Source organism: Oncorhynchus clarkii, chromosome 32 (assembly GCF_045791955.1).
Source record: "Oncorhynchus clarkii lewisi isolate Uvic-CL-2024 chromosome 32, UVic_Ocla_1.0, whole genome shotgun sequence".
Taxonomy (NCBI): Eukaryota; Metazoa; Chordata; class Actinopteri; order Salmoniformes; family Salmonidae; genus Oncorhynchus; species Oncorhynchus clarkii.
The window spans coordinates 13,876,055-13,898,581 of NC_092178.1; the positions used below are offsets into that span (position 1 = coordinate 13,876,055).

The 22,527-nt window shown below is 42.1% G+C and overlaps 1 protein-coding gene across 5 annotated transcripts in view; it reads left to right on the forward strand.

The window, feature by feature from the left end:
* LOC139391581 (tax1-binding protein 1 homolog A-like) overlaps nt 1–22,527 on the forward strand; it is a 109,976-nt gene that overhangs the window by 25,047 nt on the left and 62,402 nt on the right. Inside the window, exon 1 of one of the 5 annotated variants that reach the window (XM_071138949.1) lies at nt 21,844–21,978. The exons of the other annotated variants lie outside the window; for them this stretch is intronic. The gene's annotated coding sequence lies outside the window, so the exon portion shown is untranslated. Of the gene's footprint in view, nt 1–21,843; nt 21,979–22,527 lie in introns of those variants that run through there. 5 annotated transcript variants of the gene reach the window in all.

Consider the following 22,527-nt stretch of genomic DNA (forward strand, 5'->3'; position numbering starts at 1 on the left):
GGCTGTGTTTCTCCCCTTTAAACTAGGCTGTGTTTCTCCCCTTTAAACTAGGCTGTGTTTCTCTCCCCTTTAAACTAGGCTGTGTTTCTCCCCTTTAAACTAGGCTGTGTTTCTCTCCCCTTTAAACTAGGCTGTGTTTCTCCCCTTTAAACTAGGCTGTGTTTCTATTCCCTTTAAACTAGGCTGTGTTTCTCTCCCCTTTAAACTAGGCTGTGTTTCTCCCCTTTAAACTAGGCTGTGTTTCTCCCCTTTAAACTAAGCTGTGTTTCTCCCCTTTAAACTAGGCTGTGTTTCTCCACTTTAAACTAGGCTGTGTTTCTATTCCCTTTAAACTAGGCTGTGTTTCTCCCCTTTAAACTAGGCTGTGTTTCTCCCCTTTAAACTAGGCTGTGTTTCTCCCCTTTAAACTAGGCTGTGTTTCTCTCCCCTTTAAACTAGGCTGTGTTTCTCCCCTTTAAACTAGGCTGTGTTTCTCCCCTTTAAACTAGGCTGTGTTTCTCTCCCCTTTAAACTAGGCTGTGTTTCTATTCCCTTTAAACTAGGCTGTGTTTCTCTCCCCTTTAAACTATGCTGTGTTTCTATTCCCTTTAAACTATGCTGTGTTTCTATTCCCTTTAAACTAGGCTGTTTTCCTCTCCCCTTTAAACTAGGCTGTTTTTCTCCCCTTTAAACTAGGCTGTGTTTCTCCACTTTAAACTAGGCTGTGTTTCTCCACTTTAAACTAGGCTGTGTTTCTCTCCCCTTTAAACTAGGCTGTTTTTCTCCCCTTTAAACTAGGCTGTGTTTCTCTCCCCTTTAAACTAGGCTGTGTTTCTCCCCTTTAAACTAGGCTGTGTTTCTCCCCTTTAAACTAGGCTGTGTTTTATTTCCCCTTTAAACTAGGCTGTGTTTTATTTCCCCTTTAAACTAGGCTGTGTTCCTCTCCCCTTTAAACTAGGCTGTGTTTCTCCCCTTTAAACTAGGCTGTGTTTCTCTCCCCTTTAAACTAAGCTCTGTTTCTCCCCTTTAAACTAGGCTGTGTTTCTCCCCTTTAAACTAGGCTGTGTTTCTCTCCCCTTTAAACTAGGCTGTGTTTCTCTCCCCTTTAAACTAGGCTGTGTTTCTCTCACCTTTAAACTAGGCTGTGTTTCTATTCCCTTTAAACTAGGCTGTGTTTCTCTCCCCTTTAAACTAGGCTGTGTTTCTCCCCTTTAAACTACACTGTGTTTCTCTCCCCTTTAAACTAGGCTGTGTTTCTCCCCTTTAAACTAGGCTGTGTTTCTCTCCCCTTTAAACTAGGCTGTGTTTCTCCCCTTTAAACTCGGCTGTGTTTCTCCACTTTAAACTAGGCTGTGTTCCTCTCCCCTTTAAACTAGGCTGTGTTTCTCTCCCCTTTAAACTAGGCTGTGTTTCTCTCCCCTTTAAACTAGGCTGTGTTTCTCCCCTTTAAACTAGGCTGTTTTTCTCCCCTTTAAACTAGGCTGTGTTTCTCCCATTTAAACTAGGCTGTGTTTCTCCCCTTTAAACTAGGCTGTGTTCCTCTCCCCTTTAAACTAGGCTGTGTTTTATTTCCCCTTTAAACTAGGCTGTGTTCCTCTCCCCTTTAAACTAGGCTGTGTTTATCTCCCCTTTAAACTAGGCTGTTTTCCTCTCCACTTTAAACTAGGCTGTGTTTCTCCCCTTTAAACTAGGCTGTGTTTCTCCCCTTTAAACTAGGCTGTGTTTCTCCCCTTTAAACTAGGCTGTTTTTCTCCCATTTAAACTAGGCTGTGTTTCTCCCCTTTAAACTAGGCTGTGTTTCTCCCCTTTAAACTAGGCTGTGTTTCTCCCCTTTAAACTAGGCTGTGTTTCTCTCCCCTTTAAACTAGGCTGTGTTTCTCCCCTTTAAACTAGGCTGTGTTTCTCTCCCCTTTAAACTAGGCTGTGTTTCTCCCCTTTAAACTAGGCTGTGTTTCTCCCCTTTAAACTAAGCTGTGTTTCTCCCCTTTAAACTAGGCTGTGTTTCTCCACTTTAAACTAGACTGTGTTTCTATTCCCTTTAAACTAGGCTGTGTTTCTCCCCTTTAAACTAGGCTGTGTTTCTCCCCTTTAAACTAGGCTGTGTTTCTCTCCCCTTTAAACTAGGCTGTGTTTCTCTCCCCTTTAAACTAGGCTGTGTTTCTCCCCTTTAAACTAGGCTGTGTTTCTCCCCTTTAAACTAGGCTGTGTTTCTCCCCTTTAAACTAGGCTGTGTTTCTCTCCCCTTTAAACTAGGCTTTGTTTCTATTCCCTTTAAACTAGGCTGTGTTTCTATTCCCTTTAAACTAGGCTGTGTTTCTCTCCCCTTTAAACTATGCTGTGTTTCTATTCCCTTTAAACTATGCTGTGTTTATATTCCCTTTAAACTAGGCTGTTTTCCTCTCCCCTTTAAACTAGGCTGTTTTTCTCCCCTTTAAACTAGGCTGTGTTCCTCTCCCCTTTAAACTAGTCTGTGTTTCTCCCCTTTAAACTAGGCTGTGTTTCTCCACTTTAAACTAGGCTGTGTTTCTCTCCCCTTTAAACTAGGCTGTTTTTCTCCCCTTTAAACTAGGCTGTGTTTCTCTCCCCTTTAAACTAGGCTGTGTTTCTCCCCTTTAAACTAGGCTGTGTTTCTCCCCTTTAAACTAGGCTGTGTTTTATTTCCCCTTTAAACTAGGCTGTGTTTTATTTCCCCTTTAAACTAGGCTGTGTTTTATTTCCCCTTTAAACTAGGCTGTGTTCCTCTCCCCTTTAAACTAGGCTGTGTTTCTCTCCCCTTTAAACTAGGCTGTGTTTCTCTCCCCTTTAAACTAAGCTCTGTTTCTCCCCTTTAAACTAGGCTGTGTTTATCCCCTTTAAACTAGGCTGTGTTTCTCTCCCCTCTAAACTAGGCTGTGTTTCTCTCCCCTTTAAACTAGGCTGTGTTTCTCTCACCTTTAAACTAGGCTGTGTTTCTATTCCCTTTAAACTAGGCTGTGTTTCTCTCCCCTTTAAACTAGGCTGTGTTTCTCCCCTTTAAACTACACTGTGTTTCTCTCCCCTTTAAACTAGGCTGTGTTTCTCCCCTTTAAACTAGGCTGTGTTTCTCTCCCCTTTAAACTAGGCTGTGTTTCTCCCCTTTAAACTCGGCTGTGTTTCTCCACTTTAAACTAGGCTGTGTTCCTCTCCCCTTTAAACTAGTCTGTGTTTCTCTCCCCTTTAAACTAGGCTGTGTTTCTCTCCCCTTTAAACTAGGCTGTTTTTCTCCCCTTTAAACTAGGCTGTGTTTCTCCCATTTAAACTAGGCTGTGTTTCTCCCCTTTAAACTAGGCTGTGTTCCTCTCCCCTTTAAACTAGGCTGTGTTTCTCTCCCCTTTAAACTAGGCTGTGTTCCTCTACACTTTAAACTAGGCTGTGTTTCTCTCCCCTTTAAATTAGGCTGTTTTTCTCCCCTTTAAACTAGGCTGTGTTTCTCCCCTTTAAACTAGGCTGTGTTTCTCCCCTTTAAACTAGGCTGTGTTTCTCCCCTTTAAACTATGCTGTGTTTTATTTCCCCTTTAAACTAGGCTGTGTTTTATTTCCCCTTTAAACTAGGCTGTGTTCCTCTCCCCTTTAAACTAGGCTGTGTTTCTCTCCTCTTTAAACTAGGCTGTGTTTCTCTCCTCTTTAAACTAGGCTGTGTTTCTCTCCCCTTTAAACTAAGCTGTGTTTCTCCCCTTTAAACTAGGCTGTGTTTCTCCCCTTTAAACGAGGCTGTGTTTCTCTCCCCTTTAAACTAGGCTGTGTTTCTCTCACCTTTAAACTAGGCTGTGTTTCTCTCCCCTTTAAACTAGGCTATGTTTCTCTCACCTTTAAACTAGGCTGTGTTTCTCCCCTTTAAACTAAGCTGTGTTTCTCCCCTTTAAACTAGGCTGTGTTTCTCCACTTTAAACTAGGCTGTGTTTCTATTCCCTTTAAACTAGGCTGTGTTTCTCCCCTTTAAACTAGGCTGTGTTTCTCCCCTTTAAACTAGGCTGTGTTTCTCCCCTTTAAACTAGGCTGTGTTCCTCTACACTTTAAACTAGGCTGTGTTTCTCTCCCCTTTAAATTAGGCTGTTTTTCTCCCCTTTAAACTAGGCTGTGTTTCTCCCCTTTAAACTAGGCTGTGTTTCTCCCCTTTAAACTAGGCTGTGTTTCTCCCCTTTAAACTATGCTGTGTTTTATTTCCCCTTTAAACTAGGCTGTGTTTTATTTCCCCTTTAAACTAGGCTGTGTTCCTCTCCCCTTTAAACTAGGCTGTGTTTCTCTCCTCTTTAAACTAGGCTGTGTTTCTCTCCTCTTTAAACTAGGCTGTGTTTCTCTCCCCTTTAAACTAAGCTGTGTTTCTCCCCTTTAAACTAGGCTGTGTTTCTCCCCTTTAAACGAGGCTGTGTTTCTCTCCCCTTTAAACTAGGCTGTGTTTCTCTCACCTTTAAACTAGGCTGTGTTTCTCTCCCCTTTAAACTAGGCTATGTTTCTCTCCCCTTTAAACTAGGCTATGTTTCTCTCACCTTTAAACTAGGCTGTGTTTCTCCCCTTTAAACTAAGCTGTGTTTCTCCCCTTTAAACTAGGCTGTGTTTCTCCACTTTAAACTAGGCTGTGTTTCTATTCCCTTTAAACTAGGCTGTGTTTCTCCCCTTTAAACTAGGCTGTGTTTCTCCCCTTTAAACTAGGCTGTGTTTCTCCCCTTTAAACTAGGCTGTGTTTCTCTCCCCTTTAAACTAGGCTGTGTTTCTCCCCTTTAAACTATGCTGTGTTTTATTTCCCCTTTAAACTAGGCTGTGTTTTATTTCCCCTTTAAACTAGGCTGTGTTCCTCTCCCCTTTAAACTAGGCTGTGTTTCTCTCCTCTTTAAACTAGGCTGTGTTTCTCTCCTCTTTAAACTAGGCTGTGTTTCTCTCCCCTTTAAACTAAGCTGTGTTTCTCCCCTTTAAACTAGGCTGTGTTTCTCCCCTTTAAACGAGGCTGTGTTTCTCTCCCCTTTAAACTAGGCTGTGTTTCTCTCACCTTTAAACTAGGCTGTGTTTCTCTCCCCTTTAAACTAGGCTATGTTTCTCTCACCTTTAAACTAGGCTGTGTTTCTCCCCTTTAAACTAAGCTGTGTTTCTCCCCTTTAAACTAGGCTGTGTTTCTCCACTTTAAACTAGGCTGTGTTTCTATTCCCTTTAAACTAGGCTGTGTTTCTCCCCTTTAAACTAGGCTGTGTTTCTCCCCTTTAAACTAGGCTGTGTTTCTCCCCTTTAAACTAGGCTGTGTTCCTCTACACTTTAAACTAGGCTGTGTTTCTCTCCCCTTTAAATTAGGCTGTTTTTCTCCCCTTTAAACTAGGCTGTGTTTCTCCCCTTTAAACTAGGCTGTGTTTCTCCCCTTTAAACTAGGCTGTGTTTCTCCCCTTTAAACTATGCTGTGTTTTATTTCCCCTTTAAACTAGGCTGTGTTTTATTTCCCCTTTAAACTAGGCTGTGTTCCTCTCCCCTTTAAACTAGGCTGTGTTTCTCTCCTCTTTAAACTAGGCTGTGTTTCTCTCCTCTTTAAACTAGGCTGTGTTTCTCTCCCCTTTAAACTAAGCTGTGTTTCTCCCCTTTAAACTAGGCTGTGTTTCTCCCCTTTAAACGAGGCTGTGTTTCTCTCCCCTTTAAACTAGGCTGTGTTTCTCTCACCTTTAAACTAGGCTGTGTTTCTCTCCCCTTTAAACTAGGCTATGTTTCTCTCCCCTTTAAACTAGGCTATGTTTCTCTCACCTTTAAACTAGGCTGTGTTTCTCCCCTTTAAACTAAGCTGTGTTTCTCCCCTTTAAACTAGGCTGTGTTTCTCCACTTTAAACTAGGCTGTGTTTCTATTCCCTTTAAACTAGGCTGTGTTTCTCCCCTTTAAACTAGGCTGTGTTTCTCCCCTTTAAACTAGGCTGTGTTTCTCCCCTTTAAACTAGGCTGTGTTTCTCTCCCCTTTAAACTAGGCTGTGTTTCTCCCCTTTAAACTAGGCTGTGTTTCTCTCCCCTTTAAACTAGGCTATGTTTCTCTCACCTTTAAACTAGGCTGTGTTTCTCCCCTTTAAACTAAGCTGTGTTTCTCCCCTTTAAACTAGGCTGTGTTTCTCCACTTTAAACTAGGCTGTGTTTCTATTCCCTTTAAACTAGGCTGTGTTCCTCTCCCCTTTAAACAAGGCTGTGTTTCTAACCCCTTTAAACTAGGCTGTGTTCCTCTACACTTTAAACTAGGCTGTGTTTCTCTCCCCTTTAAATTAGGCTGTTTTTCTCCCCTTTAAACTAGGCTGTGTTTCTCCCCTTTAAACTAGGCTGTGTTTCTCCCCTTTAAACTAGGCTGTGTTTCTCCCCTTTAAACTATGCTGTGTTTTATTTCCCCTTTAAACTAGGCTGTGTTTTATTTCCCCTTTAAACTAGGCTGTGTTCCTCTCCCCTTTAAACTAGGCTGTGTTTCTCTCCTCTTTAAACTAGGCTGTGTTTCTCTCCTCTTTAAACTAGGCTGTGTTTCTCTCCCCTTTAAACTAAGCTGTGTTTCTCCCCTTTAAACTAGGCTGTGTTTCTCCCCTTTAAACGAGGCTGTGTTTCTCTCCCCTTTAAACTAGGCTGTGTTTCTCTCACCTTTAAACTAGGCTGTGTTTCTCTCCCCTTTAAACTAGGCTATGTTTCTCTCACCTTTAAACTAGGCTGTGTTTCTCCCCTTTAAACTAAGCTGTGTTTCTCCCCTTTAAACTAGGCTGTGTTTCTCCACTTTAAACTAGGCTGTGTATCTATTCCCTTTAAACTAGGCTGTGTTTCTCCCCTTTAAACTAGGCTGTGTTTCTCCCCTTTAAACTAGGCTGTGTTTCTCCCCTTTAAACTAGGCTGTGTTTCTCTCCCCTTTAAACTAGGCTGTGTTTCTCCCCTTTAAACTAGGCTGTGTTTCTCTCCCCTTTAAACTAGGCTGTGTTTCTCCCCTTTAAACTAGGCTGTGTTTCTATTCCCTTTAAACTAGGCTGTGTTTCTCTCCCCTTTAAACTAGGCTGTGTTTCTCCCCTTTAAACTAGGCTGTGTTTCTCCCCTTTAAACTAAGCTGTGTTTCTCCCCTTTAAACTAGGCTGTGTTTCTCCACTTTAAACTAGGCTGTGTTTCTATTCCCTTTAAACTAGGCTGTGTTTCTCCCCTTTAAACTAGGCTGTGTTTCTCCCCTTTAAACTAGGCTGTGTTTCTCCCCTTTAAACTAGGCTGTGTTTCTCTCCCCTTTAAACTAGGCTGTGTTTCTCCCCTTTAAACTAGGCTGTGTTTCTCCCCTTTAAACTAGGCTGTGTTTCTCTCCCCTTTAAACTAGGCTGTGTTTCTATTCCCTTTAAACTAGGCTGTGTTTCTCTCCCCTTTAAACTATGCTGTGTTTCTATTCCCTTTAAACTATGCTGTGTTTCTATTCCCTTTAAACTAGGCTGTTTTCCTCTCCCCTTTAAACTAGGCTGTTTTTCTCCCCTTTAAACTAGGCTGTGTTCCTCTCCCCTTTAAACTAGTCTGTGTTTCTCCCCTTTAAACTAGGCTGTGTTTCTCCACTTTAAACTAGGCTGTGTTTCTCCACTTTAAACTAGGCTGTGTTTCTCTCCCCTTTAAACTAGGCTGTTTTTCTCCCCTTTAAACTAGGCTGTGTTTCTCTCCCCTTTAAACTAGGCTGTGTTTCTCCCCTTTAAACTAGGCTGTGTTTCTCCCCTTTAAACTAGGCTGTGTTTTATTTCCCCTTTAAACTAGGCTGTGTTTTATTTCCCCTTTAAACTAGGCTGTGTTCCTCTCCCCTTTAAACTAGGCTGTGTTTCTCCCCTTTAAACTAGGCTGTGTTTCTCTCCCCTTTAAACTAAGCTCTGTTTCTCCCCTTTAAACTAGGCTGTGTTTCTCCCCTTTAAACTAGGCTGTGTTTCTCTCCCCTTTAAACTAGGCTGTGTTTCTCTCCCCTTTAAACTAGGCTGTGTTTCTCTCACCTTTAAACTAGGCTGTGTTTCTATTCCCTTTAAACTAGGCTGTGTTTCTCTCCCCTTTAAACTAGGCTGTGTTTCTCCCCTTTAAACTACACTGTGTTTCTCTCCCCTTTAAACTAGGCTGTGTTTCTCCCCTTTAAACTAGGCTGTGTTTCTCTCCCCTTTAAACTAGGCTGTGTTTCTCCCCTTTAAACTCGGCTGTGTTTCTCCACTTTAAACTAGGCTGTGTTCCTCTCCCCTTTAAACTAGGCTGTGTTTCTCTCCCCTTTAAACTAGGCTGTGTTTCTCTCCCCTTTAAACTAGGCTGTGTTTCTCCCCTTTAAACTAGGCTGTTTTTCTCCCCTTTAAACTAGGCTGTGTTCCTCTCCCCTTTAAACTAGTCTGTGTTTCTCCCCTTTAAACTAGGCTGTGTTTCTCCACTTTAAACTAGGCTGTGTTTCTCCACTTTAAACTAGGCTGTGTTTCTCTCCCCTTTAAACTAGGCTGTGTTTCTCCCCTTTAAACTAGGCTGTGTTTCTCCCATTTAAACTAGGCTGTGTTTCTCCCCTTTAAACTAGGCTGTGTTCCTCTCCCCTTTAAACTAGGCTGTGTTTTATTTCCCCTTTAAACTAGGCTGTGTTTCTCTCCCCTTTAAACTAGGCTGTGTTCCTCTCCACTTTAAACGGGGCTGTGTTTCTCTCCCCTTTAAACTAGGCTGTGTTTTATTTCCCCTTTAAACTAGGCTGTGTTCCTCTCCCCTTTAAATTAGGCTGTTTTTCTCCCCTTTAAACTAGGCTGTGTTTCTCCCCTTTAAACTAGGCTGTGTTTCTCCCCTTTAAACTAGGCTGTGTTTCTCCCCTTTAAACTAGGCTGTGTTTTATTTCCCCTTTAAACTAGGCGGTGTTTTATTTCCCCTTTAAACTAAGCTGTGTTTCTCCCCTTTAAACTAGGCTGTGTTTCTCCCCTTTAAACTAGGCTGTGTTTCTCTCCCCTTTAAACTATGCTGTGTTTCTCTCACCTTTAAACTAGGCTGTGTTTCTCTCCCCTTTAAACTAGGCTGTGTTCCTCTCCCCTTTAAACTAGGCTGTGTTTCTCTCCCCTTTAAACTAAGCTGTGTTTCTCCCCTTTAAACTAGGCTGTGTTTCTCCCCTTTAAACTAGGCTGTGTTTCTCTCCCCTTTAAACTATGCTGTGTTTCTCTCACCTTTAAACTAGGCTGTGTTTCTCTCCCCTTTAAACTAGGCTTTGTTTCTCTCACCTTTAAACTAGGCTGTGTTTCTCCCCTTTAAACTAGGCTGTGTTTCTCCCCTTTAAACTAGGCTGTGTTTCTCCACTTTAAACTAGGCTGTGTTTCTATTCCCTTTAAACTAGGCTGTGTTTCTCTCCCCTTTAAACTAGGCTGTGTTTCTCTCCCCTTTAAACTAGGCTGTGTTTCTCCCCTTTAAACTAGGCTGTGTTTCTCCCCTTTAAACTAGGCTGTGTTTCTCCCCTTTAAACTAGGCTGTGTTTCTCCCCTTTAAACTAGGCTGTGTTTCTCCACTTTAAACTAGGCTGTGTTTCTCCCCTTTAAACTAGGCTGTGTTTCTCCCCTTTAAACTAGGCTGTGTTTCTCTCCCCTTTAAACTAGGCTGTGTTTCTCCCCTTTAAACTAGGCTGTGTTTCTCTCCCCTTTAAACTAGGCTGTGTTTCTCCCCTTTAAACTAGGCTGTGTTTCTCTCCCCTTTAAACTAGGCTGTGTTTCTCCCCTTTAAACTAGGCTGTGTTTCTCTCCCATTTAAACTAGGCTGTGTTTCTCTCCCCTTTAAACTAAGCTGTGTTTCTCCCCTTTAAACTAGGCTGTGTTTCTCCACTTTAAACTAGGCTGTGTTTCTCCCCTTTAAACTAGGCTGTGTTTCTCTCCCCTTTAAACTAGGCTGTGTTTCTCTCCTCTTTAAACTAGGCTGTGTTTTTCCCCTTTAAACTTGGCTGTTTCTGTCCACTTTAAACTAGGCTGTGTTTCTCCCCTTTAAACTAGGCTGTGTTTCTATTCCCTTTAAACTAGGCTGTGTTTCCCCCCTTTAAACTAGGCTGTGTTTCTCCACTTTAACCTAGGCTGTGTTTCTCCCCTTTAAACTAGGCTGTGTTTCTCCCCTTTAAACTAGGCTGTTTTTCTCCCCTTTAAACTAGGCTGTGTTTCTCCCCTTTAAACTAGGCTGTGTTTCTCCCATTTAAACTAGGCTGTGTTTCTCCCCTTTAAACTAGGCTGTGTTTCTCCCATTTAAACTAGGCTGTGTTTCTCCCCTTTAAACTAGGCTGTGTTTCTCTCCCCTTTAAACTAGGCTGTGTTTTATTTCCCCTTTAAACTAGGCTGTGTTCCTCTCCCCTTTAAACTAGGCTGCGTTTCTCTCCCCTTTAAACTAGGCTGTGTTCCTCTCCACTTTAAACTGGGCTGTGTTTCTCCCCTTTAAACTAGGCTGTGTTTCTCCCCTTTAAACTATGCTGTGTTTTATTTCCCCTTTAAACTAGGCTGTGTTTCTCCCCTTTAAACTAGGCTGTGTTTCTCCCATTTAAACTAGGCTGTGTTTCTCCCCTTTAAACTAGGCTGTGTTCCTCTCCCCTTTAAACTAGGCTGTGTTTTATTTCCCCTTTAAACTAGGCTGTGTTCCTCTCCCCTTTAAACTAGGCTGCGTTTCTCTCCCCTTTAAACTAGGCTGTGTTCCTCTCCACTTTAAACTGGGCTGTGTTTCTCTCCCCTTTAAACTAGGCTGTGTTTTATTTCCCCTTTAAACTAGGCTGTGTTCCTCTCCCCTTTAAATTAGGCTGTTTTTCTCCCCTTTAAACTAGGCTGTGTTTCTCCCCTTTAAACTAGGCTGTGTTTCTCCCCTTTAAACTAGGCTGTGTTTCTCCCCTTTAAACTAGGCTGTGTTTCTCCCCTTTAAACTAGGCTGTGTTTCTCCCCTTTAAACTAGGCTGTGTTTCTCCCCTTTAAACTAGGCTGTGTTTCTCCCATTTAAACTAGGCTGTGTTTCTCCCCTTTAAACTAGGCTGTGTTCCTCTCCCCTTTAAACTAGGCTGTGTTTTATTTCCCCTTTAAACTAGGCTGTGTTTCTCTCCCCTTTAAACTAGGCTGTGTTCCTCTCCACTTTAAACGGGGCTGTGTTTCTCTCCCCTTTAAACTAGGCTGTGTTTTATTTCCCCTTTAAACTAGGCTGTGTTCCTCTCCCCTTTAAATTAGGCTGTTTTTCTCCCCTTTAAACTAGGCTGTGTTTCTCCCCTTTAAACTAGGCTGTGTTTCTCCCCTTTAAACTAGGCTGTGTTTCTCCCCTTTAAACTAGGCTGTGTTTCTCCCCTTTAAACTAGGCTGTGTTTTATTTCCCCTTTAAACTAGGCGGTGTTTTATTTCCCCTTTAAACTAGGCTGTGTTTCTCCCCTTTAAACTAGGCTGTGTTTCTCTCCCCTTTAAACTAGGCTGTGTTTCTCCCCTTTAAACTAGGCTGTGTTTCTCTCCCCTTTAAACTAGGCTGTGTTTCTCCCCTTTAAACTAGGCTGTGTTTCTCTCCCCTTTAAACTAGGCTGTGTTTCTCCCCTTTAAACTAGGCTGTGTTTCTCTCCCATTTAAACTAGGCTGTGTTTCTCTCCCCTTTAAACTAAGCTGTGTTTCTCCCCTTTAAACTAGGCTGTGTTTCTCCACTTTAAACTAGGCTGTGTTTTATTTCCCCTTTAAACTAGGCTGTTTTCCTCTCCCCTTTAAACTAGGCTGTGTTTCTCTCCCCTTTAAACTAGGCTGTGTTTCTCTCACCTTTAAACTAGGCTGTGTTTCTCCCCTTTAAACTAAGCTGTGTTTCTCCCCTTTAAACTAGGCTGTGTTTCTCCCCTTTAAACTAGGCTGTGTTTCTCTCCCCTTTAAACTAGGCTGTGTTTCTCTCCCCTTTAAACTAGGCTGTGTTTCTCCCCTTTAAACTAGGCTGTGTTTCTCCCCTTTAAACTAGGCTGTGTTTCTCTCCCCTTTAAACTAGGCTGTGTTTCTCCCCTTTAAACTAGGCTGTGTTTCTCCCCTTTAAACTAGGCTGTGTTTCTCCACTTTAAACTAGGCTGTGTTTCTCCACTTTAAACTAGGCTGTGTTCCTCTCCCCTTTAAACTAGGCTGTGTTTCTCTCCCCTTTAAACTAGGCTGTGTTTCTCCCCTTTAAACTAGGCTGTGTTTCTCCCCTTTAAACTAGGCTGTTTTTCTCCCCTTTAAACTAGGCTGTGTTTCTCCCATTTAAACTAGGCTGTGTTTCTCCCATTTAAACTAGGCTGTGTTTCTCCCCTTTAAACTAGGCTGTGTTTCTCCCCTTTAAACTAGGCTGTTTTTCTCCCCTTTAAACTAGGCTGTGTTTCTCCCCTTTAAACTATGCTGTGTTTTATTTCCCCTTTAAACTAGGCTGTGTTTCTCCCCTTTAAACTAGGCTGTGTTTCTCCCATTTAAACTAGGCTGTGTTTCTCCCCTTTAAACTAGGCTGTGTTCCTCTCCCCTTTAAACTAGGCTGTGTTTTATTTCCCCTTTAAACTAGGCTGTGTTCCTCTCCCCTTTAAACTAGGCTGCGTTTCTCTCCCCTTTAAACTAGGCTGTGTTCCTCTCCACTTTAAACTGGGCTGTGTTTCTCTCCCCTTTAAACTAGGCTGTGTTTTATTTCCCCTTTAAACTAGGCTGTGTTCCTCTCCCCTTTAAATTAGGCTGTTTTTCTCCCCTTTAAACTATGCTGTGTTTTATTTCCCCTTTAAACTAGGCTGTGTTTCTCCCCTTTAAACTAGGCTGTGTTTCTCCCATTTAAACTAGGCTGTGTTTCTCCCCTTTAAACTAGGCTGTGTTCCTCTCCCCTTTAAACTAGGCTGTGTTTTATTTCCCCTTTAAACTAGGCTGTGTTTCTCTCCCCTTTAAACTAGGCTGTGTTCCTCTCCACTTTAAACGGGGCTGTGTTTCTCTCCCCTTTAAACTAGGCTGTGTTTTATTTCCCCTTTAAACTAGGCTGTGTTCCTCTCCCCTTTAAATTAGGCTGTTTTTCTCCCCTTTAAACTAGGCTGTGTTTCTCCCCTTTAAACTAGGCTGTGTTTCTCCCCTTTAAACTAGGCTGTGTTTCTCCCCTTTAAACTAGGCGGTGTTTTATTTCCCCTTTAAACTAGGCGGTGTTTTATTTCCCCTTTAAACTAGGCTGTGTTCCTCTCCCCTTTAAACTAGGCTGTGTTTCTCTCCCATTTAAACTAAGCTGTGTTTCTCCCCTTTAAACTAGGCTGTGTTTCTCCCCTTTAAACTAGGCTGTGTTTCTCTCCCCTTTAAACTATGCTGTGTTTCTCTCACCTTTAAACTAGGCTGTGTTTCTCTCCCCTTTAAACTAGGCTTTGTTTCTCTCACCTTTAAACTAGGCTGTGTTTCTCCCCTTTAAACTAGGCTGTGTTTCTCCCCTTTAAACTAGGCTGTGTTTCTCCACTTTAAACTAGGCTGTGTTTCTATTCCCTTTAAACTAGGCTGTGTTTCTCTCCCCTTTAAACTAGGCTGTGTTTCTCTCCCCTTTAAACTAGGCTGTGTTTCTCCCCTTTAAACTAGGCTGTGTTTCTCCCCTTTAAACTAGGCTGTGTTTCTCCCCTTTAAACTAGGCTGTGTTTCTCCCCTTTAAACTAGGCTGTGTTTCTCCACTTTAAACTAGGCTGTGTTTCTCCCCTTTAAACTAGGCTGTGTTTCTCCCCTTTAAACTAGGCTGTGTTTCTCTCCCCTTTAAACTAGGCTGTGTTTCTCCCCTTTAAACTAGGCTGTGTTTCTCTCCCCTTTAAACTAGGCTGTGTTTCTCCCCTTTAAACTAGGCTGTGTTTCTCTCCCCTTTAAACTAGGCTGTGTTTCTCCCCTTTAAACTAGGCTGTGTTTCTCTCCCCTTTAAACTAGGCTGTGTTTTTCCCCTTTAAACTAGGCTGTTTCTGTCCACTTTAAACTAGGCTGTGTTTCTCCCCTTTAAACTAGGCTGTGTTTCTATTCCCTTTAAACTAGGCTGTGTTTCCCCCCTTTAAACTAGGCTGTGTTTCTCCACTTTAACCTAGGCTGTGTTTCTCCCCTTTAAACTAGGCTGTGTTTCTCCCCTTTAAACTAGGCTGTGTTTTTCTCCCCTTTAAACTAGGCTATGTTTCTCCCCTTTAAACTAGGCTGTGTTTCTCCCCTTTAAACTAGGCTGTGTTTCTCCCCTTTAAACTAGGCTGTGTTTCTCCCCTTTGAACTAGGCTGTGTTTCTCCACTTTAAACTAGGCTGTGTTTCTCCACTTTAAACTAGGCTGTGTTTCTCCACTTTAAACTAGGCTGTGTTTCTCCCCTTTAAACTAGGCTGTGTTTCTCCCCTTTAAACTAGGCTGTGTTTCTCCCCTTTAAACTAGGCTGTGTTTCTATTCCCTTTAAACTAGGCTGTGTTTCTCCCATTTAAACTAGGCTGTGTTTCTATTCCCTTTAAACTAGGCTGTGTTTCTCCCCTTTAAACTAGGCTGTGATTCTCCCCTTTAAACTAGGCTGTGTTTCTCCCCTTTAAACTAGGCTGTGTTTCTCTCCACTTTAAACTAGGCTGTGTTTCTCTCCACTTTAAACTAGGCTGTGTTTCTCCACTTTGAACTAGGCTGTGTTTCTCCCCTTTAAACTAGGCTGTGTTTCTATTCCCTTTAAGCTAGGCTGTGTTTCTCCCCTTTAAACTAGGCTGTGTTTCTCCCCTTTAAACTAGGCTGTGTTTCTATTCCATTTAAACTAGGCTGTGTTTCTCCCCTTTAAACTAGGCTGTGTTTCTCTCCACTTTAATCTGTGTTTCTCCACTTTAAACTAGGCTGTGTTTCTCCCCTTTAAACTAGGCTGTGTTTCTCCCCTTTGAACTAGGCTGTGTTTCTCCACTTTAAACTAGGCTGTGTTTCTCCACTTTAAACTAGGCTGTGTTTCTCCACTTTAAACTAGGCTGTGTTTCTCCCCTTTAAACTAGGCTGTGTTTCTCCCCTTTAAACTAGGCTGTGTTTCTCTCCCCTTTAAACTAGGCTGTGTTTCTCTCCCCTTTAAACTAGGCTGTGTTTCTCTCCCCTTTAAACTAGGCTGTGTTTCTCCCCTTTAAACTAGGCTGTGTTTCTCTCCCCTTTAAACTAGGCTGTGTTTCTCTCCCATTTAAACTAGGCTGTGTTTCTCTCCCCTTTAAACTAGGCTGTGTTTTTCCCCTTTAAACTAGGCTGTTTCTCTCCACTTTAAACTAGGCTGTGTTTCTCCCCTTTAAACTAGGCTTTGTTTCTATTCCCTTTAAACTAGGCTGTGTTTCCCCCCTTTAAACTAGGCTGTGTTTCTCCACTTTAAACTAGGCTGTGTTTCTCCCCTTTAAACTAGGCTGTGTTTCTCCCCTTTAAACTAGGCTGTGTTTTTCTCCCCTTTAAACTAGGCTGTGTTTCTCCCCTTTAAACTAGGCTGTGTTTCTCCCCTTTAAACTAGCCTGTGTTTCTCCCCTTTAAACTAGGCTGTGTTTCTCCCCTTTAAACTAGGCTGTGTTTCTCTCCACTTTAAACTAGGCTGTGTTTCTCTCCACTTTAAACTAGGCTGTGTTTCTCCACTTTGAACTAGGCTGTTTCTCCCCTTTAAACTAGGCTGTGTTTCTATTCCCTTTAAACTAGGCTGTGTTTCTCCCCTTTAAACTAGGCTGTGTTTCTCCCCTTTAAACTAGGCTGTGTTTCTCTCCCCTTTAAACTAAGCTGTGTTTCTCCCCTTTAAACTAGGCTGTGTTTCTCCCCTTTAAACTAGGCTGTGTTTCTCTCCCCTTTAAACTAGGCTTTGTTTCTCTCACCTTTAAACTAGGCTGTGTTTCTCCCCTTTAAACTAGGCTGTGTTTCTCCCCTTTAAACTAGGCTGTGTTTCTCCCCTTTAAACTAGGCTGTGTTTCTCCACTTTAAACTAGGCTGTGTTTCTATTCCCTTTAAACTAGGCTGTGTTTCTCTCCCCTTTAAACTAGGCTGTGTTTCTCCCCTTTAAACTAGGCTGTGTTTCTCCCCTTTAAACTATGCTGTGTTTCTCCACTTTAAACTAGGCTGTGTTTCTCCCCTTTAAACTAGGCTGTGTTTCTCCCCTTTAAACTAGGCTGTGTTTCTCTCCCCTTTAAACTAGGCTGTGTTTCTCCCCTTTAAACTAGGCTGTGTTTCTCTCCCCTTTAAACTAGGCTGTGTTTCTCCCCTTTAAACTAGGCTGTGTTTCTCTCCCCTTTAAACTAGGCTGTGTTTCTCCCCTTTAAACTAGGCTGTGTTTCTCTCCCATTTAAACTAGGCTGTGTTTCTCTCCCCTTTAAACTAAGCTGTGTTTCTCCCCTTTAAACTAGGCTGTGTTTCTCCACTTTAAACTAGGCTGTGTTTCTCCCCTTTAAACTAGGCTGTGTTTCTCTCCCCTTTAAACTAGGCTGTGTTTCTCTCCCCTTTAAACTAGGCTGTGTTTTTCCCCTTTAAACTAGGCTGTTTCTGTCCACTTTAAACTAGGCTGTGTTTCTCCCCTTTAAACTAGGCTGTGTTTCTATTCCATTTAAACTAGGCTGTGTTTCCCCCCTTTAAACTAGGCTGTGTTTCTCCACTTTAACCTAGGCTGTGTTTCTCCCCTTTAAACTAGGCTGTGTTTCTCCCCTTTAAACTAGGCTGTGTTTTTCTCCCCTTTAAACTAGGCTATGTTTCTCCCCTTTAAACTAGGCTGTGTTTCTCCCCTTTAAACTAGGCTGTGTTTCTCCCCTTCAAACTAGGCTGTGTTTCTATTCCCTTTAAACTAGGCTGTGTTTCTCCCATTTAAACTAGGCTGTGTTTCTATTCCCTTTAAACTAGGCTGTGTTTCTCCCCTTTAAACTAGGCTGTGATTCTCCCCTTTAAACTAGGCTGTGATTCTCCCCTTTAAACTAGGCTGTGTTTCTCCCCTTTAAACTAGGCTGTGTTTCTCTCCACTTTAAACTAGGCTGTGTTTCTCTCCACTTTAAACTAGGCTGTGTTTCTCCACTTTGAACTAGGCTGTGTTTCTCCCCTTTAAACTAGGCTGTGTTTCTATTCCCTTTAAACTAGGCTGTGTTTCTCCCCTTTAAACTAGGCTGTGTTTCTCCCCTTTAAACTAGGCTGTGTTTCTATTCCATTTAAACTAGGCTGTGTTTCTCCCCTTTAAACTAGGCTGTGTTTCTCCCCTTTAAACTAGGCTGTGTTTCTCTCCACTTTAATCTAGTCTGTGTTTCTCCACTTTAAACTAGGCTGTGTTTCTCCCCTTTAAACTAGGCTGTGTTTCTCCCCTTTGAACTAGGCTGTGTTTCTCCACTTTAAACTAGGCTGTGTTTCTCCCCTTTAAACTAGGCTGTGTTTCTCCCCTTTAAACTAGGCTGTGTTTCTCCCCTTTAAACTAGGCTGTGTTTCTCCCCTTTAAACTAGGCTGTGTTTCTATTCCCTTTAAACTAGACTGTGTTTCTCCCATTTAAACTAGGCTGTGTTTCTATTCCCTTTAAACTAGGCTGTGTTTCTCCCCTTTAAACTAGGCTGTGATTCTCCCCTTTAAACTAGGCTGTGTTTCTCCCCTTTAAACTAGGCTGTGTTTCTCTCCACTTTAAACTAGGCTGTGTTTCTCTCCACTTTAAACTAGGCTGTGTTTCTCCACTTTGAACTAGGCTGTGTTTCTCCCCTTTAAACTAGGCTGTGTTTCTATTCCCTTTAAACTAGGCTGTGTTTCTCCCCTTTAAACTAGGCTGTGTTTCTCCCCTTTAAACTAGGCTGTGTTTCTATTCCATTTAAACTAGGCTGTGTTTCTCCCCTTTAAACTAGGCTGTGTTTCTCCCCTTTAAACTAGGCTGTGTTTCTCTCCACTTTAATCTAGTCTGTGTTTCTCCACTTTAAACTAGGCTGTGTTTCTCCCCTTTAAACTAGGCTGTGTTTCTCCCCTTTGAACTAGGCTGTGTTTCTCCACTTTAAACTAGGCTGTGTTTCTCCACTTTAAACTAGGCTGTGTTTCTCCACTTTAAACTAGGCTGTGTTTCTCCCCTTTAAACTAGGCTGTGTTTCTCCCCTTTAAACTAGGCTGTGTTTCTCTCCCCTTTAAACTAGGCTGTGTTTCTCTCCCCTTTAAACTAGGCTGTGTTTCTCTCCCCTTTAAACTAGGCTGTGTTTCTCCCCTTTAAACTAGGCTGTGTTTCTCTCCCCTTTAAACTAGGCTGTGTTTCTCTCCCATTTAAACTAGGCTGTGTTTCTCTCCCCTTTAAACTAGGCTGTGTTTTTCCCCTTTAAACTAGGCTGTTTCTCTCCACTTTAAACTAGGCTGTGTTTCTCCCCTTTAAACTAGGCTTTGTTTCTATTCCCTTTAAACTAGGCTGTGTTTCCCCCCTTTAAACTAGGCTGTGTTTCTCCACTTTAAACTAGGCTGTGTTTCTCCCCTTTAAACTAGGCTGTGTTTCTCCCCTTTAAACTAGGCTGTGTTTTTCTCCCCTTTAAACTAGGCTGTGTTTCTCCCCTTTAAACTAGGCTGTGTTTCCCCCCTTTAAACTAGCCTGTGTTTCTCCCCTTTAAACTAGGCTGTGTTTCTATTCCCTTTAAACTAGGTTGTGTTTCTCCCATTTAAACTAGGCTGTGTTTCTATTCCCTTTAAACTAGGCTGTGTTTCTCCCCTTTAAACTAGGCTGTGTTTCTCCCCTTTAAACTAGGCTGTGTTTCTCCCCTTTAAACTAGGCTGTGTTTCTCTCCACTTTAAACTAGGCTGTGTTTCTCTCCACTTTAAACTAGGCTGTGTTTCTCCACTTTGAACTAGGCTGTTTCTCCCCTTTAAACTAGGCTGTGTTTCTATTCCCTTTAAACTAGGCTGTGTTTCTCCCCTTTAAACTAGGCTGTGTTTCTCCCCTTTAAACTAGGCTGTGTTTCTATTCCATTTAAACTAGGCTGTGTTTCTCCCCTTTAAACTAGGCTGTGTTTCTCCCCTTTAAACTAGGCTGTGTTTCTCTCCACTTTAATCTAGTCTGTGTTTCTCCACTTTAAACTAGGCTGTGTTTCTCCCCTTTAAACTAGGCTGTGTTTCTCCCCTTTGAACTAGGCTGTGTTTCTCCACTTTAAACTAGGCTGTGTTTCTCCACTTTAAACTAGGCTGTGTTTCTCCACTTTAAACTAGGCTGTGTTTCTCCCCTTTAAACTAGGCTGTGTTTCTCCCCTTTAAACTAGGCTGTGTTTATCCACTTTAAACTAGGCTGTGTTTCTCTCCTTTAAACTAGGCTGTGTTTCTCCCCTTTAAACTAGGCTGTGTTTCTCCCCTTTAAACTAGGCTGTGTTTCTCCCCTTTAAACTAGGCTGTGTTTCTCTCCACTTTAAACTAGGCTGTGTTTCTCCCCTTTAATTAAACTAGGCTGTGTTTCTCCACTTTAAACTAGGCTATGTTTCTCCCCTTTTAAACTAGGCTGTGTTTCTCCCCTTTAAACTAGGCTGTGTTTCTCTCCACTTTAAACTAGGCTGTGTTTCTCCCCTTTAATTAAACTAGGCTGTGTTTCTCCACTTTAAACTAGGCTGTGTTTCTCCCCTTTAAACTAGGCTGTGTTTCTCTCCACTTTCAACTAGGCTGTGTTTCTCCCCTTTAATGAAACTAGGCTGTGTTTCTCCACTTTAAACTAGGCTGTGTTTCTCTCCCCTTTAACCTACGCTGTGTTTCTCCCCTTTGTCAGCCCTTACACACACACCTCCTGCCAGCTTCTCAAAGGAGGGAAGATAACTGGGAAGGAGTGAGGGAGAGTTTGGGGTTTAAGATAAATGGTTCCATCCCTGTAATTGTATGTGGGACATTTATTTTGGTGGAGCCTAATATTTTTTTTTACTTCAGAAAAGGACTGGTGTTCATGTTGTAAAACACAACTGGTGAGGTAGAACTGATTTGATGCTCTTATTAACCCATCTTCAACTTTGTCTTTCTATCAAAAGAGCTGATACAAGACTGTTATTATAGGACTGTTAGTCACATCTGGTTTGTTGATCTTACAATACCACCCGTTCTACTGTCATTAGAAAGTAATTTATTAACAAGCAGTCCTTATGAGCCCATGTCAAAACTACAGTCAGATTTGAGAGCTATGCAGGAATCCCTTGCTGATTTAAAACTTGTGCTTAAAACAGGCAACTAAATGCATGTTGTTTTCAAGTTTAAGGTTAAGTAAAAAATGTAATCAATCTACACACTAACACATAATGACAAAGCAAAAACTGTTGTTGTTTTTTTAACTTAGAAGAAAAAAAAAATACAGAGATATAACATTTACTTAAGTATTCAGACCCTTTACTCCGGACTTTGTTGAAGCATATTTGACAGTGATTACAGTCTCAAGTCTTCTTGGGTATGACGCTACAAGCTTGGCACACCTGTATTTGGGGAGTTTCTCCCATTCTTCTCTGCAGATCCTCTCAAGCTCTGTCAGGTTAGATAGCTGCACAGCTATTTTCAGGTCTCTCCAGAGATGTTCGATCGGGTTCAAGTCTGGGCTCTGGCTGGGCTGCTCACGGACATTCAGAGACTTGTCCCGAAGCCACTCCTGCGTTGTCTTGGCTGTGTGCTTAGGGTCGTTGTCCTGTTGGAAGGTGAACCTTTGCCCCAGTCTGAGGTCCTGAGTGCTCTGGAGCAGGTTTTCATCAAGGATCCCTCTATACTTTGCTCCATTCATCATTCCCTCGATCCTGACTAGTCTCCCAGTACCTTCCACTGAAAGACACCCCCACTGCATGATACTGCCACCACCATGCTTCACCGTATGGATGGTGCCAGGTTTCCTCTAGACATGACACTTGGCATTCAGGCCAAAGAGTTCAATCTTGGTTTCATCAGACCAGAGAATCTAGTTTCTCATGGTGTGAGAGTCCTTTAGGTGCCTTTTGGCGAGCTCCAAGCGGGCTGTCATGTGCCTTTTACTGAGGAGTGGCTTCAGTCTGGCCACTCTACCATAAAGGCCTGATTGGTGGATTGCTGTAGAGATGGTTGTCCTTCTGGAAGGTTTTCCCATCTCCACAGAGGAACTCTGGAGCTCTGTCAGTGTGACCATCGGGTTCTTGGTCACATACCTGACCAAGGCCCTTCTCCCCCGATTGCTCAGTTTGGCAGGGCAGCCAGCTCTAGGAAGAGTCTTGTTGGTTCCAAACTTCTTCCATTTAAGTATGATGGAGGCCACTGTGTTCTTGGGGACATTCAAATCTGCAGAAAGTTTTTGGTACCCTTCCCCAGATCTGTGTTTCGACACAATCCTGTCTCGGCGCTCTACCGACAATTCCTTTGACCTCATGGCTTGGCTTTTGCTCTGACATGCACTGTGAGCTGTGGAACCTTTATATAGACAGGTGTGTGCCTTTCCAAAGCATGTACAATCAATTGAATTTACCACAGGTGGACTCCAATCAAGTTGTAGAAACATCTCAAGGATGTTCAATGGGAACAGGATGCACCTGAGCTCAATTTTGAGTCTCATGGCAAAGGGTCTGAATGCTTATGTAAATAATTCATTTTAGTTTTCTATGTTTAATAAATTTGCAAAAAATTCTAAAAACCTGTTTTCACCTTGTCATTATGGGGTATTGTGTGTAGATTGATGAGGGGGGACATTTTTTGAATCCATTTTAGAATAAGGCTGTAATTTTAACAACGTGGAAAAAGTCAAGGGGTCTGAATACTTTCCGAATGCACTGTAAATATTTCGGCGTTTGGATTGATGTGTATTTTACATTTAAAGAACATATCCTGCAGATGTAACAGATGGTGCCTTCCTCTAAGCAGTAGGAAGCAGATTATTCAGTCAACCTTTTCATCTGTTCCTGGTTATGGTGATATCATGACTCTACTAACCTTAAACGTTTGGAGGCCATCTGCCGTAGTGCCCTTCGTTTTGTTACAGGGGACAGATTTGATACTTATTACTGCATTATGTATCTAAAAGTTGGCTGGACTTCGCTAAACACCCATATCTCTACATTACTCCCTTTTTGTTTACAAGGCCCTGCTTCACAAACTTCCCTCTTATCTAAGACACCTGAGTTGCCTAACCCGTTCACAGGATTGGTTACTCTTGATTGGAACTCTTGATGTTCCAGGGTCTCCACTGAGCTAGGTAAATCTACTTTTAGTTTTAATGCATCGTATTACTGGATTCAAATTCAAAAGACATTTCATCTTGATGTTCTGGTGCCGTTCGGGCAATTTAAAGTATTGATTGGGGACTTATTTGTGACTTCTGGGTGGTTTGTGATGTTTTATTTGTGCTTCCCATGACTGTGTTTTTGTATATTAATGTCTATATGTTTAGGTATGATGTGTATATTTATGTTGTATGTACAGGGCACATTTAAAATAAGAAATAGGTCTACAGTTGTACTATTCTCTACATTGTAGAGTAATAGTGAAAACATCAAAACTATGAAATAGCACATTTGGAATCTTGTAGTAACCAAAAAAGTGTTAAACAAGTCAAAATATATTTTATATTTGAGATTCTTCAAAGTAGACATCCTTTGCTTTGATTACATTCTCTCAACCAGCTTCATGAGGTAGTCACCTGTAATGCTTTCCCAACAGTCTTGAAGGAGTTCCCACATGCTGAGCACTTGTTGGCTGCCTTTCCTTCACTCTGCGGTCCAACTCATCCCAAACCATCTCAATT